The following is a 14,049-nucleotide window of genomic DNA, read 5'->3' as shown; positions in this document are numbered from 1 at the left end:
TCTCTTTAAGAATCCTCAGACTGTTCATTTCTCATTTGGGTGCACTACTTTGGAACTTCTTTGAATGACTTCTCCTTCGTGTCCCAGGAAATTCATTATTTGAAAAAATCTCATTATCTTTCGAGATCCCAAGAGCCTTGACATTACATCACCTCTCTACTCTACCTTTCTGATTAGATGATAGAACCATAAATTTCAAACCTCTATTTAAGGAGAAATCTCAATTCAAACATCTCATTTCTCATATCATTGTACTACTTTGGAACTTCTCTAACTTCTCCACCATGTCCCCTTTTAGGGTACCCTCTATTCCTCCTACCCTTTTCAGCTTCCTTTTGTGTGTATCTTCCCCCATTAAGCTTCTTAAGAACAGGAATTCCTAAGAAATACAGAAGAAAACATATAATTTGTCACTTGTTTATTTGGGTATCTGATTTGGGTTTTGGTTTTAAAAGATTACTCTGTTACAAAAATGAATAATGTGGAAATAGTATAACCCAGTGGAATTGCTTGTCAACTTCAGGAGTGAGGAAGGAAGAGGGGAGGGAGACAGCATGAATCATGTGACCATGGAAAACTTATGTAAAAATTTGTTACTGGAATAAAATAAAGAAAAATTTAAAGAAAAGAGGAACTCTTTTTTTTTTTTTAAGGTATTTGTATCCTGAACCGCCAAAACGTGGTTGCCAAAACTGTGAATGTTAAAAACGGTAATGCCAAAACTATAAAGGTTTTGGCCAAACTGTAAAGATAAATTTTAGTGTTTTGACTTAAAAATCTAAAAATAAGTGGTCACCATGGGAAAATTCCCAAATATAAAAATACCCAAGTCAGCTGGGTTTTATGGAGATTTTAATTAATATAAATGAAGGAATTAAGGGAAGGGGAGAAAGAGAATAGCCAAGCAGTAGAAAAGGGACTAGGCCAAAATGGCCTAGGCCTGAGCCTAAGGGAGAGCGAATCGGTCTTTATCACTCATCACAAGATCATCTTCAAGCAAGCTCCAGTCCTCCAAACTCTAACTAACTACAATTCAACTCAAATTCAATAACCCCCTGAGTTCCTCTTATCCCTTCCTTTTAAAGAAATTTTCTCTTATGTCACCTCCCCTAAATTTTCACTACCCATCATAGTAGACGCTTTTTCCCAAAACTGCCCATTTTTAGTTCTCATCTTCTTTTGTTCTCACCTTCTCTGGTTAGATTAAATCTACTGAGTACTTCACACCTCTTTGTTAAGCTTGCCTTTTGTAAGATGCTTGACCTTTTAGGTACTAATTTAACCTTTATAGGTACTTAGCACCTTTTTGTATTAGATCTAAAAATAGACCTAGCTTAAGGTTCTAGCTTTACTATAAGTATGAGTTAGGGACTTTTCATTGTTCAATCAGGAGTTTGCAACTTTATCTTCCCCTAAGGCACTGTCTGAGTAGGGTGAAGTAATTTTAAAAGTTCTCTATACATTCCTGACCAAGTACCTCCATTGTTAAAAATGGGGAATAACTTAATCAAATCTTCTAAGGTACAGTTTGAGTAGTTTTAAGATTCACAATCCCCATAGCACATAGTAGATGCTTATTACCATTTATTGACTGACTACATTCAAGCCAAATTATACTATTCTCCATCCTTTTTATACCCTATGTTTGGACTAACCTACCTCCATCTCCCATCTATTGACATCCTTTAGGCAGAACAAAGACACACAGTCTCTTCCATGTAGCCAAATTTACTTTCTTAGCTGAAATTACCTTTTTCTCCCCAAAGTTCTTATAATACTTTGCTTACATCTCTCCTTTGCCCTTATCTCACTCTCATTTATAGCAGAGCTCTTAGAATTATTTTATCGGGGTTCAAATCTGTCCTCAAACTTTCTAGTGTATGACCCTGGACAAGTCACTTGACCCCTAACCACTCTTCTACCTTGGAATTAATACTTGTGTCAGTTCTAAAACAGAAGGTAAGGAGTTTTAAAAAAAGTTAAATGATGCGAGCAAAGTCACAAAAGTAGGAAGTACCTGAAGCAGGATCGGAATCTAAGTCTTCCTGATTCCAGAGTCCAGGCATCTGTCCACTACACCATGCTGACTATCTTATTTGTATCTGTGGCTTCTCTAATAAATGATAAACTCCTTGACAGTGCACTGTGTGTTGAATCTATCCTTGTATCCCTGGTACCTTAAAGCCAAGTGCTTTACACAAAGTCCTCAATGAAGATTTGTGGAGTGAATGAGTGAGCCCCTCCCCTCCAGGTTCTGACTTATTTGACCAATGATGTCATTTTAGTATGCTGGGCAATCTCTTCCTTGCTACCCATCTATCCCTCCTAAATTAGTGTTCTTCTGGCTCTCTATAGCACTGGGCCTTTCTATTGCCCTCATCATCCCTGCTTTAAGTTTTGCCAAAATTTATTTTAAACAGCCCAAAGCAAAGGCAGAACAGAAGATATCCAGTTACCAAGGCAGCTATGTGGCACAGTAGAAAGATTGCCCACCCTGAAGTTAGAAAGACTCATCTTCCTGAGTTCATATCTGGCATCAGACATTTATTAGCTATGTGACCCTGAACAAATCATTTAACCCTATTTGCCTTAGTTTCCTCCTCTGTCAAATGAAGGAGGAGAAGGAAATGGCAAAGTATTCCAGGATCTTGGCTAAGAAAAGCCCAAATAGGGTTACAAAGAGTCAGAAATAAATGAAAAGACTGAACAACAATGAAAACTCCAGTTACAGGTTACTTAAATATGTGCTAGAAGTGCTGTGATTCCATATTTGTAGGATAAGGAACTTCAGAACACAAAGTAGGACTAGTTGGAGGTAGTACCTTCTATATGGTACATTCCCACAGTGCTAACTAGCACTGTGAGAAACAACTGAGCTATTTGGCATCTGTGTCTGCCAGAATCAGAGAGCAAGGAGGGGTGTAGCATGTGTTGGGTTGTGCCAACTTCTCTGTCGTATGAAATAGGGTATGTTCAGAGGAGAGACTGAGGAGGATAGGAGGAGCAGCGTAGCTTTGGCACACATTGTAACTAGTCCAGGGTCTTTTTCTTGGTGGGACATTTGCAGGTTTCCTTGTCCATCTAAATACTTGTGTTATCTTGTTTGAGAGCCTGCACATGTGTTCCAGAATTGGAGCAGTAGAAAGTGACCATGAAAACTTTGATAATATGGAACCTAGAATATGAAGTGTCCCAGATGAGCTTGCTCCTGATTCTCCTGGCAGGCAGTGGGCACATCTAACCACATTTAAATAGGAGAGGAATCTGACAAGAGAAGCTGTACAATTTAAGGGGAAGAATCTTGGCCATAGGAATCAGGCAAGCCTAAGTCCAGCCAGTGCCCAGTTCTGCCATTCCACAGGATCATAGATTTAGAACTGGAAGGAGCCTTAAAGTGTATCTAGTCCAACCCCCTCACTTACTTATGAAATAACTGAGACCAAATGAGGCTAAAAGAGTCTAATGTCACTTATCCAAGGTCACACAAATAGTAAGAATTTGAACCCTAGACATCAGATTCCAAATCTAGTGTTCTTTTCCACTTTAACACATTGAATAATTAAATGTGTGACTTTGGGCAAATCACTTCACTTCTTCGGACTTCAGTTTCCCCATCTATAAAATGCAGAGGATTGAATTAGATCATTTACTTTTTTTATTTTAATAACAAACTTCCACATAAGTTTTCCAAAATTATATGAACCAAATTGTCTCCCTCCCTTCTTCCCTCCTTGTTCCTGGAGCTGGCAAGCAATTCAGCCTAGGGTTATACATGTATTATCACGCAAAACATATTTACATCTTATTCATTTTTGTAAGTGAATAATCTCAAAAAAACAAAACCCCAAAACACATACCCAAATAAACAAATGGTAAATCATATGTTTTCATTTGCATTTCTACGCCAACAGTTCTTTCTTTGGAGGTAGACAGCATTCTTTTTCATAAGTCCCTCAGAATTATCCTGGATCATTATATTGCTGTTAGTAGCAAAGTCTATCACATTTGATCGTTCCACAGTATTTCTGTTACTGTGTACAATGCTCTCCTGGTTCTGCTTAGTTCATGGAGTCTCTCCAATTCTTTCTGAAATCATCCTATTCATCATTACTTATAGCACAATAGTATTCTATCACCATCATATACCACAGTTTGTTCAGCCATTCCCCAATTGAGGGACATCCCTTTAGTTTCTAATTCCTTACCACCACAAAAAGAGCAATTATAAATATTACTGTACAAACAATTCCTTTCCCTTTTTTAAATCTCTGAGATATAGACTTAGTAGTGGTATTACTGGATCAAGGGTGTGAAATCTTTTATAGCCCTTGGGCATAATTCCAAATTGCCCTTCAAAATGGTTGGATCAGTTCACAACTCCACCAGCAATGTATTAATGTACCAATTTTTCCACAATCCTTCCAGTATTCATCAGTTTCCTTTACTGTCATATTTGCCAATTTGATAGGTGTGAGGTGGTACTTCAGAGTTGTTTTAATTTTTAATTTCACTAATCAAGAGGGATTTAGAACATTTTTTCATGATTATTGATAGCTTTGATCTCTTCATCTGAAAATGCCTAATTATATCATTTCATCATTTATCAATTGGGGGATGACTTGGATTCTTATCAATTTGACTTAGTTCTTTATATACTTAAGAAATGAGACCTTTATCAGAGAAATTTGTTATGAAAATTCTCCCCCCTCCCAGTTTGCTGCTTTCCTCCTAATCTTGGTTGCATTGGTTTTATTTATACATAAACTCTTTAAATTTAATATAATCAAAATTATTCATTTCATATCTTAAAATCTCATTTGGTCATAAATTCTCCCCTTCTCTGTAGATAAGACAGGTAAACTATTTATTCTATGTTCCCTAATTTACTTATATCACTCTTTATGTTTAAATCATATACCCATTTTGACCATATCTTGGTATAGGGTGTGAGATATTGATCTAAACCTAATTTTTGCCATATTATTCTCCAATTTTCCCAGCAGTTTTTGTCAAATAATGAATTCTTATCCCAAAAGCTGAGATCTTTGGGTTTATCAAACACTAGATTGCTGAGGTCATTTACCCCATATCCATTGATCCACCCTTCTATTTCTTAGCCAATACCAGGTTGTTTTGAGGATTACTGCTTTATAGTACAGTTTAGGATCTGCTACTTATAGGTCATCCATTCTTCACATTTTTTTATTAGTCCCCTTGATATTCTTGATCTTTTGTTCTTCCAGATGAATTTTGTTATTATTTTTTCTAATTCAATAAAATAGTTGTTGGTAGTTTGATTGGTGTAGCACTAAATAAGTAAATTAATTTAGGTAGGATTGTTATTTTTATTATATTACCTTGGCCTACTCATGAGTGGCTAATGTTTTTTCCAATTGTTTATATCTAATTTTATTTCTGTGAAACGTGTTTTGCAATTGTGTTCATGTTATTCCTGTATTTGTCTTGGCAAATAGATTCCCAAATATTTTATATTGTCTAGAATGATTAGTTTGATTATTGATATAGCAAATTTTCCTGATAATTTTCCTAATATTAAACCTGCCTTCTGTTCATGGCATAAAACCCACCTGGTCATAGTGAATAATCCCTGTGATATATTGATGTAGTCTCTACTAGTAGTTTATTTAAAATTTTGCATCAAATTTTATTTGATTCATTGAATCAAATCATTTCGAAGGTCACTTTAAATTTTAAAGTTTATGGCTTGAATGATTATATGACTAGAACCAAGAGTAATCTTTAAAGGCAATGTCAGCTTGCAGGGAGATCTCTCTAGTAGAGTGTCATTGAGATATACTCTTGGTTCTGTTGTATTCAACATTTTTATCAGTGACCTCAGTAAATCCATAAGATGGCTATTTTACATTTTTTATTTGACATGAAGCTGGCAAGGATATTTGGAGCACTAGATGACAGAGTCAAGATGCAAAACTGTTTTGATAGTCTAAAATGATGGGCCAGATCTAATAAAATGAAGTTTAAGTGTGATAAATAGAAATCTTGCACTTTAGGTTCAAAAAAGAAAAAATTTACGTATAAGTTTGGGGAGCCTATGACTAGGGAATAATTTGTGTAAAAGGGACCAGAAGGATTTAATGTGCTTCAAGCTAAATATTGTGTGTGTGTGTGTGTGTGCGGGTGCGCGTGCATACACATGCTCCCCCATGAGTTTTATTTTTTCCCTAATAATATAATATAATAATATAAATTAATGTAGACAGAATTGTCACATTTATGATATTGACTCAGCCTACCAATGAGCAATGAAAGTTTTTTCTATTGTTCAAAGTTGGAATTGTAAGGGGTAAATTTTGTGGTTGGACTGAATATATATACATATATATTACTGAATATATATATTTTTAAAATTCTAAATCCCTATGAAATACTCAAGTCAGAATGGAACTTATGGTGGTTTATTTACAATAGAAGGAAGAAATTAAGAGAAAGAGAGGAAGGAAGGAAGGAAGGAAGGAAGGAAGGAAGGAAGGAAGGAAGGAAGGAAGGAAGGAAGGAAGGAAGGAAGGAGCGAGCAGCTGGGTAGCTCAGTGGATTGAGAGCCAGGCCTAGAGATGGGAAGTCCTAGGTTCAAATCTGGCCTCAGCCACTTCCTAGCTGTGTGACCCTGGGCAAGTCACTTAACCCCCATTGCCTAGCCCTTACCACTCTTCTGCCTTGGAGCCAATACACAGTATTGACCTCAAGACGGAAGGTAAGGGTAGAGAGAGAGAGAGAGAGAGAGATACCCTAGCCTGGTCTGAACCAGCCAGGAGTTCAGAGGCCTCAGCCAAGGGGTCTCTCCAGAAGCTGTTGCCTCCAGAAAAGCCAAGGAAAGGTGAGTCAGCCTTATCACTCATCACATAATCGTCTAAGGGAAGCAGTCTCAGGTCTCACACTCTAGCTCCTCCATGATCGAGTTCCACGGCCCAGTCCCTCTCACAGGAAGTGACTCGAAATATAAAGGTAGTTCTTTGCATCACTTCCTGTGTCTTACATGTACCAATGGTGGCTTAAACTTGACTTTGGACGGCCCAGGGGGTCAGCCAGTTGTTTCTGATTTGTCACTTGCTAGCACATGAGGGTCATAGACCTTCCTCCCCAACACTTAATCCTTAAGTGGGGGTGTATACATTCCTGGTTGCTAAAATTCTAAAGACTAAGCAGTGTGGAATAAATCTAAAATTCATAATCCTCCCCTTGACGATGATTGGGGGACTAGGCTCCCCAATTGATCACTTAGCATAATCATCTTGTACCTCTAAAATTTCTAGCATACAAACATTCTAACATACAAAATTTCACCTTCTAAGAGGGAACTACAATAGTTAGAGAAAAGAGGGAAATAGAAAAGAGAGAACAAAACCAATGCTGGGCGTATTGACAAAAACCAATTAGGGGGCAGTCCCCTTTGACATAAGAGTGTACATTCAAAATAAATGTTCAGTCAACCTTCAGTTCAATCAACCACACCCCAAAGTTCATTCTGGTTCTTCTTGATGTAGTGTAGGTTTTGTAGGCATCTTTCTGCAAATAGTTCATTCTCTGGATTTTAGGAGTTAGCAAGCTTCTTAAAGAATTTTTTTTTAGCAAAAATTTTAAATCTTGGATTTTTATTAAAATACAGAATATAGAGTGTTTTGTAATTGTTTTCATATAGTTCTTGGGCTTTTCTTGGCAGTTTGTGACCCCTAAGTATTTTACATTGTCTACAGTTATTTTTAATAGAATTTCTCTTTCTATCTCTTGCTACTGGGCTTTGTTGACAACTTATAGAAATATTGATGATTTTGGTGGGCTTATTTTACTTTACATCCTGCAATTGTCCTAAAGTTGTTTATTCTTTCAGCTAGTTATTTTTGTTGGTGATGATGATGGTGATGATATCATCTACAAAGAGTGATAGCTTTATTTCCTCATTGCCTATTCTAATTTCTTCAATTTCTTCTTATTATTTCTATAGCTAGCATTTCTGGTACAATATTGAATAATAGTGGTTATAATAGGTATTCTTGCTTCATCCATGATTTTATTGAGAAGGCTTTTAGTTTATACCCATTACAGATAATGCTCGATGATGGTTTTAGGTAAATACTATTTGTCATTTTAAGTATGGAAAGTTAATATTAATGTGTGTCCCTTTTTGGCTCCCAAAATAACCTTTTTATTTTAAAACTAAATGTTTGATTTAGGGACTGGAGCTCTGACTCTTATCTTACTCCCAAGCTGAGGCTGTGGGGTGGAGTCCCCCCTTCTTTGTTTTGGTGAAAACAGGCAGGTTGGAGACCCATTTTTTGTTTTATCTATAAATAAGGATTTTTTTATGTAATGAAGTCTGTCAACTAGCCACCATGTTGGGAACACTTTGTCATATGGGGAAAAGTACACATGCACTGGTGGCCAGAAGACCCACCTCTTGTCCTGATTGAGGTCTGAATCCCCCAATCAAAGAAGCTAAGGAAAAGGACATCATGAAGAAGATAAACTGATGGTCAGACTTTTTTTTCTGGAACCAGGGACTCAGCAGAATGTGGGGGCTGGCTTTGGGCTGGCTCAACTTGCTTGAGGAGGAGGCATCTGGTCACATGGCTCATGTTTTTCTCTCTGTCTTTCTCTGGCCCACTTTTTGCTATTTAATAATTATAAAATTAAGGTACAGTATCCAGATAATTTTAATCATAACATGAGGAAAGCCTCGTTTATTCAATGTTCTCTACTATTTTGCCAAAAGCATTTTTTGTATATATTGAGATAATCGTGTGGTTGGTCGTAGCGTATGATCCTTGTGATATAACTTCAAGCTAAGTATGAATCAACAATACAACACGGCTCCCAAAAAAATTCATATGCTACTTACTCTTTGTAAGAGAATTTTATAATTGTATCTATACATGTCTTTAGTGTGCCTTGATAGAATGAATCCTAGATAATTTTAAAATTATTTTAAATAAGACTTTACTTTTTTATTATGTCCTTCTGGATTTTGCTATTGCTATCCAAAAACACTTTAATTTTCATGGATTCATTGTGGTATCTTACTACTTTACTGACGTTTTTGATAATCACATCTTTTTTTCCTGATTAACTAGGATTTTCTAAGTAAACCATCATATTATAAGTAAATAGGGATAGTTCTTTAATTTTTTCTCTTGTCTTATTGCTGCTGTTAGTGCTGAACCAAATACCAGTGAAAAACTGGAGCATTCTTGCTTAATTCCTATATTTATTGTGAAGGTTTTTAGTATTTCCCCATTGCATATAATGTTGTTTATGTGGTCTTGGGCTGCATTAAAAGATGCAGAGTCCCAAATACCCAAAGTATACTAGTCTCCCTGAACTCTTAGTTGGTCAGATCACATGTGGCACATTGTGATTCCAGGTGCCTCGTTTTAAAAAGAATATTGCTATTCTAGAGAGTGGTCAGAAGATAGCAACCAGGATGATAAGCAGCTAGGAGACTATGCCCTACAAGAATCATTTGAAGAAATTAAGGATGTTTTTCTTAGAAAAAAGACTTAGGAATGACATTATAGCTGTCTTTTAGTGTTTGAAAGGCTATCTCCTAGAAGAGGGATTAGGTTTGTGCTGCTTGGCCCCATGGGATAGAATTAGAAACAGTGGTTAAAAGTTGCAGAAAGACAAGTTTCTGTTCACTGTAAGGGAAAAGATGAAAGCTATCTAAAAAAGGAATGAGCTGCCTCAGAAGGTAGTAGATTCTCCCTTAATAGAGATCATAGAATCACAGATCTAGAGCTGGAAGGGGATGAGGAATGGAGAAGGTACAGGGACCTATCTGATTTCTATTAAATCATCCTCCCAAAGCAATGATATAACACTTCAAAATGAATTCTGGAGCAGTATAACCCATGAAAAGAAGGGGTGAAGTAATTTTTCACCCAAAACAACTTAGAAAACTGGCACAAGAAAACTGGTACTAGAGTACTCAGAAGTGGAGATAGAACACAACATGCCAGGGCAACCCCACCAAGACAGCAGGTCTTGGGTGCAATTGAAGCAACAACCAAGGCTTCCGGAACTCTCAGCCATGGATGGTAACAGAAATTGGACAACTGCTCAGACTACAGGGGATCCTTTACTGACTCCGTATAAGACTCTTGGTGCATTGCCCATACTCAGATCCAGGTTGCAATCCTGGGACACATTTGCAGGGTGAGGAAGAATATCAGCATATATCAAAGAGAAGCAAGGAGTCTTGGTCACAGTTCCAAAGGTAAGAGAGTGCTTGTGGTTATTCACAGACCAGAGCACAGGCAGAGAGAGTATTAAACTTACTTCTCCTTACATCATACTAACTTAGAAGTACTAAAAGCAGATAGATTCCCAGCTCTGAAGGCATCTGTACAAAGAACCTGAAGCTTGGAACAGTACTCTCTTCACCATAGTTACAGAGCCCAATTTTAATAGTTTTTTTAAACTAAAAGAAAAAGGCAGGAAAATGAACAAACAACAAAAAAAGAAGCCCAGCATAAAGTTATTTTGGTGACAGGGTAGATTCAAACTCATTAGGAGATAAGCAAATCAATACTGCTGAATTCAAAGCCTCCAAGAAAAGTGTTAATTGCTGTCAAGCCCCAAAAGAAGTAATGGAGGAGCTCAGAATTTTGAAAATCAAATAAGAATAATAGAAGAAAAATTGGGGGGGGGGGAATGAGAGTGATATAGGAAAATCTTGGAAAAGGTCAACAGTTTAGTAAAGGAGGCACAAAAATATAGTGAAGAAATTAATATCCTAAAAAACAGAATTAACTAATTGGTAAAAGAGGCACAAAAATCAAAGGAAGAAAAAAAAACTTTAAAAAAGCAGAATTGGCCAAATGGAAAAAAAGATACGCAAAAATGCACTGAAGAAAAAAGCTTCTTGAAAGACAGAATTGGCCCTTTGGAAAGAGGTCCAAAAATTTTCTGAGGAAAAGAATTCTTTACAAAGTAGAATTAACCAAATGGAAAAGGAGGTACAAAAGCTCACTCAAGAAAATCATGCCATAAAATTAGAAAAATGGAAGCTAATGATTCCATGAAATATAAAGAAACAATTAGACAAAATCAAAAGAATGAAACAATAGAAGAAAGTGTGAAATATCTTATGGGGAAAACAACTGACCTGGCAAACAAATCTGGGAGAGAGAATTTCAGAATTATTGTACTGCCTGAAAGCCAGAATCATAAAAAAGGCTTTCAAGCATAGACTTTGAAGAAATTTATCAAGGAAAACTGTCCTGATATTCTAGAATCAGAGGACAAAATAGAAATTGAAAGAATCCACCGATTGCTTCCTGAAAGTGATCCCAAAAAGATAACTCCTAGGAATATTATAGCTAAATTCCAAAACTTCCAGGTCAAGGAAAAAATATTTCAAACAGTCAAAAAAGGAACAGTTCAAGAATCTTGGAACCATAGTCAAAATAACACAAGATTTTGCAGCTATTACATTAAAGGATCAGAGGGCTTAGAATATGATATTGCAGAGGGCAATTGACTTCAACCAAGAATCACTTTCCCAGAAAAACTGAGCTCACATAATCCTGGGGGTTTGGGGGTGGTGGTGAGTATTTAGTGAAATAAAGGACTTCAAAACATTCCTGATAGGGACAGCTGGGTGGCTCAGTGGATTGAGAGTCAGTCCTAGAGATGGGAGCTCCTAGGTTAAAATGTGGCCTCAGACACTTCCTAGCTGTGTGACCCTGGATAAGTCACTTGACCCCCATCGCCTAGCCCTTACCACTTACCAATACATAGTATTGACTCCAAGACAGAAGGTAAGGGTTTAAAAAAACAAACAAACAAACAAAAAAACATTCCTGATGAAAAGATCAGAGCTGCATGGAAAATTTGACTCCCAAATAGAAGACTCGAGAGAATCATAAAAAGGTAAACAGAAATCAAAAGGCATTCAATAAAGTTAAACTGTATATAGCCCTACATAGGGAGATGATTCTTGTAACAACAAAGAACTTTGTCATTATTAGGGCAATTAGAAGGAGCATACCTAGACAGAGGATGAGGGTGTGAGTTGAATGTGATGGGATGCTATAAAAAATTAAATTAAACTAAATTAAGGCATGATAAAGAGGAATGCATTGTGAGAAAGGGGGAAGGGAAGAAGAAAGGGGCAAAATATTGTGCATAAAAGAACGTTCATAGTCGAGAGGGGAGCATGTGAACCTTACTCTCATCAGAATTGACTCAGTGAGGGAACAGCATACACAATCGGATATAAAAAGCTATTTCACCCTACAGGAAAATAGGCGAAGGGGATAAGAGAAAGGGAAGTGGGACTGATAGAAAAGAGGACAAATTGGAGAGGTGGAGGCCAGAAACTACACAGAGAAATAGAATGGAAAGTAATACACAGTAATTAAAGCTAGAGAAGAGGCTGTTTAAACTGACTCCTTTCTTTTATAACTGAGGAAACTGTGGCCAGGAAGATGAAGCAGCTTGCCAAAAGTCACAGAAAGAAACATTTAATATTTACAAGGCACTGAACAAACAAGATAACCCTTAACCTCAAGGAGCTTACATTCTGATAGAAGACAACATATAAAAAATTGGAAACAATGAGAGAAGAGACATTCACATCAGGCCAAAGTGTTTGGCAAGGAGGAAGAAGAGAAACCTCACAGAAGAGTGAGGTCTCATAATGGAGGTTTGTCCAGTGTGTCCAGGGGAGTAAGAGTAAGGGGTAAAATTTGAATCCAGGTTCTTTGACTCCAAAGCCACCACTTTTTTTCCTCACCTTCAAGCAAAAGTAGTATGCCCACTTATTTGGCAAGTTAAAGAAGGAATTTTCAGTCAGGTACAGATTGAACTAACAACTTTCTGAGATCTCTTCCAGTGTTGAGATTCTGTGATTCTGAGCCTATACTAAAGGAAATTTTTTGGATTGCTTGCTTCTTAGAGCACAGATATGAATCAGCCTGTTGTGTACTTAGGGGACATTTTTTTTATCATTCCTTCATTCTTTTTTTTAACCTTTACTTTCTGTCTTATAATTGATATTAAGAAAAAAAATTTAAAGAATCAATACTAAGCATTGATTCTAAGGCAGAAGACAAAAGAGCAGCAAGGGCTAGGGCAATTGGGGTTAAGTGATTTGCGCAGTCACACAGCTAGGAAGTGTCTGAGGTCAGATTTAAATCCAGGACCTCCTGTCTTCAGGCCTTAGCTCTCAATGCATTTTGCCACCTAGCTGCCTTTATTTATTTTTACATTCATTCAGCAAACATTTCCAGAATACCTGCTATATGTACAAAGTAGCCACTATGGGAGATAAAGATGAAGGCCCTTGTAGAACATCTGTACTAGAAGGAGAGATAAGATAAAGAAAACAGATCAATAAACATCATATTATGATAAGGGTGTAAGACTATAAAATGTTTTCAGATGATCAGGAATCATTTTCACCTGAAAAGATCAGAAGATGTTATAGTGGGGAAAAAAGCACTAAAGTTGGAGTAAAATTAGTTTTGTGTCTTGCTTCCTTCATGCCTTTAGACAGAGGGCTGTTGGATTCAATGCTCTCTAATGCTCCCTCTGGCTCTAAATGTTAGGATCCATTCCTTGAAGGAGTCTACAATTTCAATAGAGATAAATTGGTGAGAATATTTTCTGAATTTACTGATGTGTCAACAAAACCCTAAAGGCAAGAAAGCCTAGTTTGTATTTCAGGGGATGTCAAGTCATTCTGTTTGACCAGTGGTAGTAGAGGCCAAGGAAGGTTTCTCCTCCCCCATTTGGCTACCAGGTATATCTGATTAAAATGCTGTTCATACCATACATCTGAATTCTCATCACATCTAGTAGTGAAAACTAGCCGATGACTGTGTGTGTCATGTCAGTTGACTCCAAATCTAGGATTCTTTCTGCTATTTACCATGTTGAGAACAAGTCCCTTCTTTCAGGTACTTTAATGCAACCATGTCAAAATCTACCTTGTGAAATTACAGTCAACCAGTAACATTAATTCCTATGAAGAGAGGAATTGTGAAATAACACCAATTTCTGCAAGTTTGC

The 14,049-nt window shown here is 36.9% G+C and overlaps 1 protein-coding gene across 2 annotated transcripts in view; it reads left to right on the top strand.

Annotated features, from left to right (window-relative positions):
* GNG7 (G protein subunit gamma 7) overlaps positions 1 to 14,049 on the top strand; it is a 407,763-nt gene that overhangs the window by 247,750 nt on the left and 145,964 nt on the right. The gene's annotated exons all lie outside the window — the stretch shown is intronic.

The sequence above is a fragment of the Monodelphis domestica genome, chromosome 3 (assembly GCF_027887165.1).
Source record: "Monodelphis domestica isolate mMonDom1 chromosome 3, mMonDom1.pri, whole genome shotgun sequence".
Classification (NCBI taxonomy): Eukaryota; Metazoa; Chordata; class Mammalia; order Didelphimorphia; family Didelphidae; genus Monodelphis; species Monodelphis domestica.
Note: the sequence above shows the minus strand (reverse complement) of the source record. Positions and strands in the feature narration are given on the sequence as shown.